The sequence below is a fragment of the Hyperolius riggenbachi genome, chromosome 4 (genome assembly GCF_040937935.1).
Source record: "Hyperolius riggenbachi isolate aHypRig1 chromosome 4, aHypRig1.pri, whole genome shotgun sequence".
Classification (NCBI taxonomy): Eukaryota; Metazoa; Chordata; class Amphibia; order Anura; family Hyperoliidae; genus Hyperolius; species Hyperolius riggenbachi.
In genome coordinates, this window is record NC_090649.1 from 204,507,526 (window position 1) to 204,521,311 (window position 13,786).

At 46.5% G+C, this 13,786-nt stretch overlaps 1 protein-coding gene across 1 annotated transcript in view; it reads left to right on the forward strand.

Moving 5' to 3' along the window:
• Positions 1-13,786, forward strand: part of LOC137570632 (solute carrier family 12 member 9-like) — a 366,074-nt gene that overhangs the window by 348,632 nt on the left and 3,656 nt on the right. The gene's annotated exons all lie outside the window — the stretch shown is intronic.

Genomic DNA, 13,786 nt, shown 5'->3' on the forward strand with positions numbered 1-13,786 from the left:
TTCGTCTCTGGTTCTCTTTAAGTGAGAAGAATATGGTGGCTGCTATTAATTTCCTTTTAAACTATATGAGTTGTGTGACGCCGGGCGACGCCCAGTCGGCCAAAACGCGATTGCGGTCGCTTTGCGACACAAATCGTTAAACCAAGATCTGATGTGCAGTATCCCTCTGCTTAGGAACAGCTGGGAAATCTGTCTTAGCTGAAATGACAGCCTGGGGGGAAGGGGTTAATTGGCTTGGACATATTCCCTGTGGAAGGCACAATTTCCCTTTTGGCTCTGGGAACCAGGTGACACTTAGCTGATCTCATGGAGATGTTAATTAACAAACCAGGAGTCCTTTCAGAGCCAAGGAAGCTAATCCCAGCAGGGGGCAGACTTAGCGGAACCATTCAGCCAGGATAGGGAAACATAGAGTTATGATCTTTATGCATGTTTTAGAAGTACCATACATCGGAGAAATGTGAAAGTTATATCATTCTGCTGGTCTGGAGCTTGTGAGTGTTTTGATATTAAATTTGGGCCCCTAGCCTAACCAGAACGCTGGGAATTCCACCGTTTTGTAACCAGGCATGCAAACATGCCCAAGTTTGATATCATATTAATCGGTAGGTTCTGGGGATCGAGAATATGTAATTATTATCTGTGTGCCGGCCGCGCAGGTCGGCCTAGAGAACCTGTCAGGATTATGGATTTGCTAAAGCCCCTGCCCAGGTGTGATTACCATAGTCCGGCCTAGGGGGCCGACTCTGGAAGCCCGCCTCTGAGCTCATCTCCATTAAAAGTGAATGAGCTGCCAGAGAAGCTCTTCCTCCCTTTACCATCTTCATGACAATCTGCTGCCAGCCAGAGGACATAGGGCTGGTGGCCATTTTGCTGACCCATCTGAACAAAGAACTCTAAGAACTTGAAACCGTTTTGCTTGAACTTGATTGGAAACCAGAACTCTGATTTTTCCCACAAACAGGACATCTTTCCAGGAACTAAGTATTTTTCTCCCTTCTTTTATTTTTCATACTGGCTATTACTGTTTCAATAATTGTTGATTTTCATAATTGTCTGTATATATTAATTATTTATATTGCGTGAATAAACGACTTTCCCAAGTCATTCACTGTTTCGCTACCCTGCTTATCAGCACACACAGAAATGATCCCGGGTCTCTGAAGATACGCTACTGTTTGTTTGTTGTTGGCTAGACAGAATATCGTGTGTTTAACCGTTTTATTCGCAGGATTTGTCAGTCAGTTAGTGGGCCCCACGGTCCCATAGTAACCGCGGTGGTGGCAGTTTACTCTGAACCAGTAGGTGACGTTGTAATTACCCGTGTCTCACAGGCTCCCTTCTGAGTTGTCTGCGGCTAATTCTTAACGGTTCCTGCGCATTGACTGCGACCAGAGTTCGCACGATCTGTGCGCTGGCACCGTTTAGAAGGCTAAGTGTGGTCAGCCACTGAGGGTTCCTGTGACAGTGTTAGGCAGCGGTTGGATCTGTGTTGTGCTGAAAGTATCTGCGATAGCGCTAGCGCTATCGAGAAACGAACTAATTCGTTGGTGTAGCTGGAAGGCAATATATTTTTTATATATACAGAGAGACTGTGTAGCCAGTACCCCTTCCCCAAAGTTTTATTTTATTTGGCATGGAAATGTCCGGGAACTACCAGAACATGTGCCTAGCAGACCTGGAAAATCTTTGCGAAGAGAGGGGCATTGGCATCCTCCGCAAGACAAAACGGGACCTGATAGCAGACTTGTCCAGATGGGATGCCCAGCAACTGCGGGAGCCGGGAGTGTCCGCTGAGGTGGATACCAGCCCATCTGACAATCAAGGGGAACCAGAGGCTGAAGATCTTAGGCGTACAGAGGTTGAGCATCCTGCGGGCCCTGTTGCAACAGTTACGCCAGAGACTGTCAGTGTGGACCCCAATCCCAGAATTTCTGAAAGTACTCGCCTGGAACCGGCCAGTACTGGACTGTCCGTTTGTACTGATCCGCTAATGCAGCAGGCATTACAAAAGCTGATGGACACTGACCTGGACAAGTACCTGCAGTACATGCGTGAGGAGCGCCAATCTGCGGAACGCAATGCTGCTGCTGCTGCAGAACGCCACGCAGAGAGGGAGGCCGCTGCTGCAGAACGCCACGCGGAGAGGGATGCCGCTGAGCGGGAGCGCCAACGACAGCATGAGCTCAACATGGCAAAGGTTCAACAGGCCAGCCGGAGTTCACCGCCCAGCCTCCCTGCTGAAGGAGCTGCAGCACCCATAAGTGCAAAATTTAAATTTGCTAATATTGAAAAAGACACTGACATTGACTTGTTTTTGCGGTCTTTTGAAAAAGCATGCCGTCAGTATCGTCTGTCCCAAGACCAGTGGGCCAGACATCTGACACCGTTGCTGCGCTACAAAGCGCTTGATGCCTTCGCAGAATTGCCTGCGGAGAAGGATAATGATTATGCTGTTATAAAAGACGCTATCGTTACTAAGTACCAGCTGACGCCAGAAGCCTATCGGAAAAAGTTCAGGGCCTGGCAGAAAAAGTCTTCTGATTCGTACCGAGATGTGGTCAGCAGCTTGCTCACCACACTCCGCCAGTGGACACTAGGCCTCACCAAAGGGTCTTATGGCGTCCTGGAGGACTTGATAGTCCTGGAACAATTTCTGAACATTTGCCCTGCTGATGTACGACAATTTGTGCTAGAACGCAAGCCGGCTTCAGCAACTGTCGCTGCAGACCTTGCTGAGACTTTTGCAACTACCCGGGTGGCTGATACCCGCAGGACTGTCCCATCCAGCTGGAGGGGAGGTCAGCCCAATACCTCGGCAGACTCTCCTGCCCCTGTGAGCCGTCCGCCACAGAGGCCACCCAGCACAGCTTCCGCACCCAGGTCTGCAGCCCCTGGAGAGGTCACCTGTCACTACTGCCACAAGACGGGACACATGAAGTTCACCTGTCCGGAGCGGAGGCAGACCACCCCAGCACCTGGACCACCCGCACCTCGCCCGCGGCAGACACCACCCGCCAGCGTACCCCAACCAGGAGCCGCATCCAACCTGATGTTTGCAAAGGGGACAGGGAACTCCCCCATCACAAGCAATCACCAGCTGGTTACTGTGAATGACCAGCTTGTCACTGGTTTCCGTGACACCGGAGCAGATGTCACTCTGGTGCGTGCACACCTTGTCCCCGCAGAGGCCATCATCCCTGACCAGTACCTCACCCTCACTGGAGTGGGGGGCACTCTTTCTCACATTCCCCAAGCCCGGGTGTCCATCGACTGGGGGGTGGGGGTCCACGAGAAGGTTGTTGGGATCCTGGACCAACTGCCGGTCCCTGTTTTGCTGGGGACCGACTTAGGCACGCTGGTGTCGTACTATGAACCTGCACCAAGCCCTGTGGAATGCCAGGACGGAGACGGACTCTCTGCCCACACCCAGGTACTTTGCACCCAGGGGCAAGAACAGGGGGGAGGTGGGTTGAACGTGCCCAGTTCAAGGGAACCTGTGGTTGATGTACAAACTGTCTGTGATGAAAATGTTCCTGTTACTGTTATTAATGCTTGTAACAATGATGTAGGTGATGCCAATATGTGCCATTCTGAAGGTATACCTGTGCTAGCAGTAACACGCAGCCGTACTGCTCAGGACCTGAGCTCAGGACAGGTGGAGGAGGTTCCGGCCTCCTCCCCCTCCTCTGACCACAGGGATGGGACCCTTCAGCCACTAACCTCATATGCCACGGGCCAGCTGGCTGAGAGTGAGAGTGCTGCATTTGTGCAAGCACTCCAGACTGACCCTAGCCTCAAGGCCCTCAGAAAACAGGCTTCTGAGCCCCTCACAGACGAGGCTACCTTCAAGGTATACTGGGAAGGCGGGAAGTTGTACAGTGAGCCTGTACCCCCCACCGAAGGTGAAATGGGAATGGGTACCAAGTTGCTTGTGGTACCTAGTGCCTTCCGGGGGCATGTGCTGAAGTCCGCACATGACATTCCCCTGGCCGGGCACTTGGGGATCCACAGGACACTTGATCGTATCCGGGGACATTTCTACTGGCCTCAAATGCGGATAGATGTGACGAACTACTGCCGCTCATGTACCATTTGCCAAAAGGTAAAAAGGGCTGGGAATCCCCGCAAAGCTCCCTTGTGTCCACTGCCAATCATAGGTGAGCCCTTTCACAGAGTGGCGGTCGACATAATTGGACCGTTGCCCACTCCCAGCAGCAGTGGCAAAAGGTACATCCTGACGGTGGTGGATTACGCCACCCGCTATCCTGAGGCCATGGCACTTTCCTCCCTGAGAGCGGACAAGGTAGCCGATGCGCTACTTAACATTTTCTCCCGAGTCGGGTTCCCTGCGGAGATGCTCTCTGATCAGGGAACCCAGTTTATGTCCGGACTCATGGAGGCCCTGTGCAAAAAGATACAGATGACGCACATTGTCTCCAGTCCCTACCACCCGCAGACCAATGGACTGTGTGAAAGGTTCAACGGGTCGCTGAAGCAAATGCTGACCACGTTTGTCGAGTCGCAAGGTGGGGACTGGGAACGATACCTGCCTCATCTGTTGTTTGCATACAGGGAGGTGCCGCAGGAATCTACCGGGTTCTCCCCGTTCGAGCTCCTGTATGGTAGGAATGTCCGAGGACCACTACAATTGATGCGGGAGACGTGGGAGGGCAAGGGGGACCCCACCGATGTCTCTGTAGTTGATTATGTCCTCAAGTTCAGGGACAAGATGGAGTCCCTCACAGAAATGGTAACGGAAAACATGGCCCAGGCTCAGGCCAAACAAAAACTCTGGTATGACCGCACTGCTGGAGAGAGGTCATTTGAAGTAGGTGACAAAGTGTATGCCCTTCTTCCAGTGAGGCAGAACAAGCTGCAAGCGGCCTGGGAGGGACCCTACACTATAGTGCAACGGTTAAACCCTCTGACATACCTGGTGAACATGGGAGGCAGGAAACAGAAAAGCTTTCATGTCAACATGCTGAAGGCCCACCATGACAGGACCAAGTATGTGCTGCCAGTGTGCAGCCGGTTAGAGCAGGGAGAGGCAGACCCCCTGTTAGACCTGCTGGCTGACATACGAGATGTGGACAGCGACCTAAGCGTCAACCCACAACTCTCCTCATCCCAGCAAGAGCAGTTGCAGGAGGTGCTGGGTCCGTACCAGCACACCTTCTCCGGTGTCCCGGGGCGGACCAGTCTGGCAGTGCATAGGGTAGATACGGGCACCCATCCCCCCATCAGGCAATCCGCTTACCGTGTCTCCCCTGAGGTGCAAGCGGACATGCAGAAAAAGGTGAGGGAGATGCTGGAGCTAGGGGTGGTTCAAAAGTCCTGTAGTGCTTGGGCAGCCCCTGTTGTCCTGGTCCCCAAGAAGGACCAGACAACTCGGTTCTGCGTGGACTACAGGAAGTTGAACGCCATCACCACTACAGACGCCTACCCCATGCCTCGCATCGATGAGTTGTTGGATACGCTGGCGTCCGCCAGGTACCTATCAATCATGGATCTGAGCCGGGGGTACTGGCAGATACCACTTGCACCTGACGCGAGGCAGAAGTCGGCCTTCATCACCCCTTTTGGCCTCTTCGAGTTCACGATGATGCCCTTTGGGATGAAGAACGCTCCTGCCACGTTTCAGCGGGCCGTAAACGACCTGCTGGAGGGGCTGCAAGGGTTCGCTGTAGCGTACTTGGATGACATTGCGGTGTTCAGCCCCACCTGGGAGGAACACCTCAAACACCTGTCCCGGGTACTAGAGAGGCTGGCCGCAGCCAATCTGACAGTTAAGCCGAGTAAGTGTCAGATTGGTATGACCGAGGTGCAGTACTTAGGTCACCATGTGGGGGGTAACACCCTGAAACCTGACACGGGAAAGGTTGACGCCATCCTGGCATGGCCTCGGCCTATCACGAAAAAGCAGGTCCAGGCGTTCCTGGGGACCGCCGGCTACTATAGGAAATTTGTTCCAGCCTATAGTACCCTGGCGAAGCCCCTGACCGATGCCACTAGCAAGAAACACCCCAAGGTTGTTAGCTGGACCCCCGCTTGCGAGAACGCCTTCCAAGCATTGAAGCAGGCACTCGCGAGTGCCCCTGTGCTTCAAGCCCCGGATTTCAGTCGTCGGTTTGTGGTGCAAACCGATGCCTCTGACTACGGTCTCGGCGCAGTCCTCAGCCAGGTGGATGGAAGGGGAGATGAACACCCTATCCTCTACCTGAGCCGGAAGCTCCTGCCCCGAGAGGTAGCCTACTCCACCACTGAAAAGGAGTGCCTAGCGATCGTGTGGGCCCTACAGAAACTACAATCGTATCTGTACGGCCGCTCTTTCACGATCGTTACCGACCATAACCCCCTCAGTTGGCTAAACCGTACTGCTGGGACCAATGGCAAGCTCCTACGGTGGAGCCTGTCATTGCAACAGTACGACTTTACGATCCAACACAAAGCGGGCAGCCGGCACCAAAACGCCGATGGGCTGTCCCGGTGTCAGGGGGAACTAGACCCAGCAGCGCCAATGGCTGCTACGGCGGATGTCTTGCTGACAACCCCCTACACAGCGTCAGGAAGGGGAGGTGTGACGCCGGGCGATGCCCAGTCGGAGAAAACGCGATTGCGGTCGCTTTGCGACACAAATCGTTAAACCAAGATCTGATGTGCAGTATCCCTCTGCTTAGGAACAGCTGGGAAATCTGTCTTAGCTGAAATGACAGCCTGGGGGGAAGGGGTTAATTGGCTTGGACATATTCCCTGTGGAAGGCACAATTTCCCTTTTGGCTCTGGGAACCAGGTGACACTTAGCTGATCTCATGGAGATGTTAATTAACAAACCAGGAGTCCTTTCAGAGCCAAGGAAGCTAATCCCAGCAGGGGGCAGACTTAGCGGAACCATTCAGCCAGGATAGGGAAACATAGAGTTATGATCTTTATGCATGTTTTAGAAGTACCATACATCGGAGAAATGTGAAAGTTATATCATTCTGCTGGTCCGGAGCTTGTGAGTGTTTTGATATTAAATTTGGGCCCCTAGCCTAACCAGAACGCTGGGAATTCCACCGTTTTGTAACCAGGCATGCAAACATGCCCAAGTTTGATATCATATTAATCGGTAGGTTCTGGGGATCGAGAATATGTAATTATTATCTGTGTGCCGGCCGCGCAGGTCGGCCTAGGGAACCTGTCAGGATTATGGATTTGCTAAAGCCCCTGCCCAGGTGTGATTACCATAGTCCGGCCTAGGGGGCCGACTCTGGAAGCCCGCCTCTGAGCTCATCTCCATTAAAAGTGAATGAGCTGCCAGAGAAGCTCTTCCTCCCTTTACCATCTTCATGACAATCTGCTGCCAGCCAGAGGACATAGGGCTGGTGGCCATTTTGCTGACCCATCTGAACAAAGAACTCTAAGAACTTGAAACCGTTTTGCTTGAACTTGATTGGAAACCAGAACTCTGATTTTTCCCACAAACAGGACATCTTTCCAGGAACTAAGTATTTTTCTCCCTTCTTTTATTTTTCATACTGGCTATTACTGTTTCAATAATTGTTGATTTTCATAATTGTCTGTATATATTAATTATTTATATTGCGTGAATAAACGACTTTCCCAAGTCATTCACTGTTTCGCTACCCTGCTTATCAGCACACACAGAAATGATCCCGGGTCTCTGAAGATACGCTACTGTTTGTTTGTTGTTGGCTAGACAGAATATCGTGTGTTTAACCGTTTTATTCGCAGGATTAGTCAGTCAGTTAGTGGGCCCCACGGTCCCATAGTAACCGCGGTGGTGGCAGTTTACTCTGAACCAGTAGGTGACGTTGTAATTACCCGTGTCTCACAGGCTCCCTTCTGAGTTGTCTGCGGCTAATTCTTAACGGTTCCTGCGCATTGACTGCGACCAGAGTTCGCACGATCTGTGCGCTGGCACCGTTTAGAAGGCTAAGTGTGGTCAGCCACTGAGGGTTCCTGTGACAAGTTGACTGGCAGCTTATGGCAGATCTATGTCTCTGCAGAAGTGTCTGAATCACACAAGAAACAAGCATGCAGCTAACCGTGTCAGATCTGACAATAATGTCAGAAACACCTGATCTGCATGTGCTTGTTCAGGAGCTGTGGCTAAAAGTATTAGAGGCAGAGGATCAGCATGATAGCCAAGTAACTGGCATTGCTTAAAAGGAAATAAATATGGCAGCCTCAATATGCCTCTCACTTAATTTCTCCTTCAACTGCTCACTTTTTTCACTGTAGTGGTCCTTTAAACAGTTGAAATTTGACAGTTGGAAAATGACAGTTTTAAATAAGACAGTTGAAAATGGCAGTTGAAAAATGGCAGCTGGAAAATGGCAGTTGAAAAATGACAGTTGGAAAATGCAGATAAAATTTGACATTTGAAAAATGGCAGTTGAAAAATGACAGTTGGAAAATGGCAGTTAAAAAATGATAGTTGAAAAATGACAGTTGGAAAATGGCAGTTGGAAAATGACAGTTGGAAAATGCAGATAAAATTTGACATTTGGAAAATGGCAGTTGAAAAATGACAGTTGGAAAATGGCAGTTAAAAGTTGAACGTCATTTTCCAACTGCCATTTTCCAACTGTCATTTGCCAACTGCCAAATTTTAACTGTCATTTTCCAACTGTCATTTTCCAACTGTCATTTTCCAACTGTCATTTTTCAACTGTTGTTTTTTAACTGCCATTTTCCAACTGTCACATTTTAACTGCCATTTTCTAACTGTCATTTTACAACTGCCAAATTTTAACCGTTGTTTTTCAACTGTCATTTTTAAACTGCCATTTCTCAACTGTCATTTTCCAACAGCCAAATTTCAACATTTTTTCGACTGCCATTATTTTCCAACTGTCATTTTTCAACTTCCATTTTTCGACTATCCTTTTCCAATTGTTTCCTTCTTCCTTTCCTATTTTATTTATTTCGCAAACACAAGCCTTGAGATCCTCAGTGTTGAACAGGGGCGTAGCAATAGGGGGTGCAGCGGTAACGACCGCATCGGGGCCCTTGGGCCAGAGGGGCCCCGAAGGGCCCTCCCTCAACTACAGTATTAGCTCTCTATTGGTCCTGTGCTCATATTAATCACTTCTATAGATACTTTGAATAGTGGTAATCATTAACAAACTGTTTCCCATCCCTTCCTTGCAATTGCTATGTATAGAGTGCTTGGGGGGCCCCATTGTAAAACTTGCATCGGGGCCCACAGCTCCTTAGCTACGCCACTGGTGTTGAATGTTGATTTGCCACCTCATTTTGTGTTTTGGGGGCTAGATTTGCATCACGATTTGCACAATTTAAAACTGGCTATCTCTAACAGTGACAGGTGTAAGATATGGTGGCTGGATAGTGCAATAGTTAAGGGCTCTGCCTCTGACGTAGGAGACCTGGGTTCAAATCTTGGCAATTGCTATTCAGTAAGCCAGCACCTATTCTGTAAGGAGTTATTTGGGCAAGACACTCTAACACTGCTACTGAGTGCGCTGTAGTGGCTGCCTTGCAAGCGCTTTGAGTCCGACAGGAGATTAGCGCTATACAAAAAAAGGAATTATTATATGGATAACTGTAGAGAGGGAGTGGAGGAAAAAGCATATGTTGGCTTTTTATTTTCTTATCTTGCTCACAGTCTGACCCATTTATTGGCTTCAACTTTCATAGTGGTTCTCTTTCCAGGCTAGCAGCACTTTTAGCCACCTTTGAAACTTGTCCACACATTCTCTACCTTAGTGTTTAGTACTTGTGTTCCTCCATGATTTTTGTTCCTCCCTCTTTTTCTTGGGCTACTTCAAATGTATGTATTTATTGTGCATTGTGGTGATTTATTGTTGCGGAGTTGTTTTTCAGATGAACTTGCACTGTTTTTTTTCTGATAAAGAGGTACTTTGTTGCTTTGGAATTTTGGATCATCTTAATTACAGAATGAATTACAGATCTGTCTGTACCCATTTTTTGAAGTGCCAACCATTTACTTCTCTTTACAAAAATGTATGGCACGTGTTTTGCTCTGCATGGCAGTATTAATTGAAATGAGACAGCAGTGTGTTGGCACAGAAATACATGCAGCAGTTTATTGTTAGAACACAGCACAGCACATGAGAGTCTTAGACACATTACTGAAATAAGCTCAGCAATGCAGCAGTACATCCTGACCTTCACGGTTGTTATCAAATTACCATTTTAAAGGACTACTATAGTGAAAAAGTAAGCAGTTAAAATCTTTCAGAACCAACATGTTTTGGACTAGTCGAGTTCCTCATTGGGGATACAAAGGGTTTTCTTTGTTTTTTAAAATAATTTCCTAAATGGCAGTTGATAAATCTAACTGCCAAAATAGGACCAGCCAGAGTCCATACTCGCACACTATTTTGGCAGTAAGACTTAACGATGGCCGTTCAACAAATGCTTTTGAAAACAAAGGGAAACCCTGAGACTCCATCGTGAGGAGATGGACTAGTCCAAAACCTGTGGTTCTGTCGGCTTTTGAAGCAGACCTAAACTGAGAGCTTCCTCTCTGCTCTAAGGAGATGAGCAACAGCATCATAACTTTAACCACTTCAGCCTTCAGTCTTTTTCACTTTATGCATCCGAGCAATGTTCACCTCCCATTCATTAGCCTATAACTTTATCACTACTTATCAGAATGAACTGATCTATATCTTGTTTTTTCCGCTACCAATTAGGCTTTCTTTGGGTGGTACATTTTGCTAAGAGCCACTTTACTGTAAATGCATTTTAACAGGAAGAATAAGAGAAAAACGGAAAAAATTCATTATTTCTCAGTTTTCAGCCATTATAGTTTTAAAATAATACATGCCTCCATAATTAAAACTCATGTATTGTATTTGCCCATATGTCCCGGTTATTACACCGTTAAAATTATGTCCCTATAACAATGTATAGCGACAGTATTTTATTTGGAAATAAAGGTGCATTTTTTCCGTTTTGCATCGATCACTATTTACAAGTTTAAAATAAAAAAAAGTATAGAAATATTTAATCTTTACATTGATATTTAAAAAGTTTAGACCCTTAGGTAAATATTTACATGGTTTTTTTTATTATTATTGTAGTGGTTTTTTTTTTTATATTAAACATTTTATTTGGGTATTTTTTGCGAGGGTGGGATGTAAACAGAACTTTTTAATGTAAATGTGTGTTAAGGTTTTTGTTTTTTTTACTTTTAGTTGTAGTTTTACTTTTTGGCCACAAGATGGCGGCCATGAGTTTGTTTACATCGCGTCACTCTAAGCGTAACATACGCTTAGAGGGACGTATGGGGGACGCAACAGCCAGAAAAAGCGGAGCTTCTGAGAGAAGCTGTCGCTTTTTCTGCGGGGGAGAGGAATCAGTGATTGGGCACCATAGCCCGATTCACTGATTCGTGGGCTAACGATCCGTGTCCGGGAGTGCGCGTGCACGCACGTGATCGGCCGCTGGAGCGCGCGGACGCGCACATGGCCTCCTGGGCGTAGCTAGTACGTCCAGGAGGCCAAAGTAGTTAAAGTGGATCCGAGATGAACTTTTACTCCTTGCATAATTGTGTTCCTTACATATAGTTTATAGGGCATTCCTCAAGCCAAATACTTGTTTTGTTTTGTTTTAATACCCTAATTTCCTATAAACTAAATAAGCCACACCCACAGCTTCTCCAGAGTGCCTTGGCGCTTGCAAGGGATTGTGGGATTTCAGTCTGGGCAGGTGAAAAAGGTGTTACTAGCTATAGATTTCAGAGGCAGAGTTTTCACAATCTGAGAGCTGCAGTGCAGATACAGATCAGTTGCCTGTGTAATGGAGGAGATAAGAGTGGAGTTTTCACAGAATATGCAGATTAGCATGCCTAGATACAGATAAACTTGCCTATGTGTGTAATTGTGTAATAGTGACAAGCAGAAAACATGTCTGCTCCCATTGTATCACAGGAAAAAATATTCATATACTGTTGAAGCTGTTTGAAGATAGATTTGCTGTGTAAACTATCTAAACTTTAGATAAGATATATAGACAAGTCACTTGTTATATTTAGTTTTTCATCTCGGATCCGCTTTAAAGAAAAACATTTCTTTGTTACAACTTACAGAAATCTTACAAAAACCCTGCAGTGTTTTAATTATGGAGGCATGTATTATTTTAAAACTATAATGGCTGAAAACTGAGAAATAATGATTTTTTTCCGTTTTTCTCTTATTCTTCCTGTTAAAAAGTTTACACAGCAAATCTATCTTCAAACAGCTTCAACAGCATATTAATATTTTTTCCTGTGATACAATGGGAGCAGACATGTTTTCTGCTTGTCACTATTACACAATTACACACACAGGCAAGCTTATCTGTATCTAGGCATGCTAATCTGCATATTCTGTGAAAACTCCACCCTTATCTCCTCTTAACAGGAATGCACCACTCTGTTAAAGAGTGACTGTCGGGCATAAAATCAAAAAACAATTCTTTATTTTTAAGGCCTGCGAACAGGGAAAGTGAAGCATACTTTTCATTTGACTGTGTGTTTTACTGTACCCTACGTGATGCACGGGTAACGTGCGGTGCCATTGTCTGCAGCGTTGTGTTCTGGCTGAAACATAATGTAATGCAACACAACTGATCAATGTGAATGAGGCTTAACTCCGATTACACTAGTAACACAGGCATTTCAAAGCTTATGAGAACAGTTTGCCACTTGCATGAGTACTGATAAAATTGACATTATTGAGAGCACAGAGTAAATGTGTACACACGTTAGATCAAAGTCTCTGTAAACAATCGATCTGACGAAAATGGTTCTAAAAAGAGTACTAAAGCATTTTTCTACTCTTTTGCATGATCTGATCTTTTGCATGTGTACAATATTGTTAGAACAATTCATCATTGAACCATTCCTGACAAATAAACGCGGCAAACAGATTCTTCAGTTTGCATACACTTGTATATAACATGTAAGATTAAAGGTTATTTAACAGGTTGCCACTTATGTAGCATGCATTGCAGAATTGCTAGTATTATGACCAATACAAATATATTGTCCAAAACTGTATACTAGCAACACAAGCTTGAACAAGATAATTTAAGTTGCACGAATGCATGTTAGACTATTTGAATAGCTGATTTAGGATTATCTAGGTGTATGCAATCTTTGTTTAACAAGGCCTGTCTACAATATAAAAAAGCATGAATGCTTTTTTTTTGTACTTTGAACCAATCATTTATTTTGAGTACTTCGCCTAAGAATCCCTCAGGGTCAGTGTTGGTTCTTTTAGAATATTATGAAAAAAAAATAATTATGAAATAAAATCAGCAATGATCCCTTGCCTAGCTTCATTGTCTGCTTGGCTGATCTCTTGGACTTCATCATCAAAATTGTTGCCTTCAGAGACCCCAGTCTTGCCAAGCCTGTAGTCAGGGAGGTCTCTTTCAGACACATGTTGTGGAGGATGCAACAGGCCACTATGATGTCAATGACCTTCTCTGGCTTATACAGCAGAGCAGCACCAGTGTGGTCTAGCCAGGGGAAATGGGACTTTATTTGTCCAAAGCACCGTTTTATGACTGTCCGGGTTCTCCTGTGCACTGTGTTGTAGGCCTGTTCAGCTGGATTGTCTGGCTGGGCAAGAGGTGTCATAAGCCATGGCAGACAAGGGTATCCGTATTTGGTAACACTGCAAAAGATTACGTGTGGTACTACCAATAAGCAACACATCTGCTTTATGCGGTACCATTGTTTAGTGAGTCAACCCCAAAGAAAAGTGGCGTTGCAACACTCTGATTGCCAAGCTATCTCACTGTA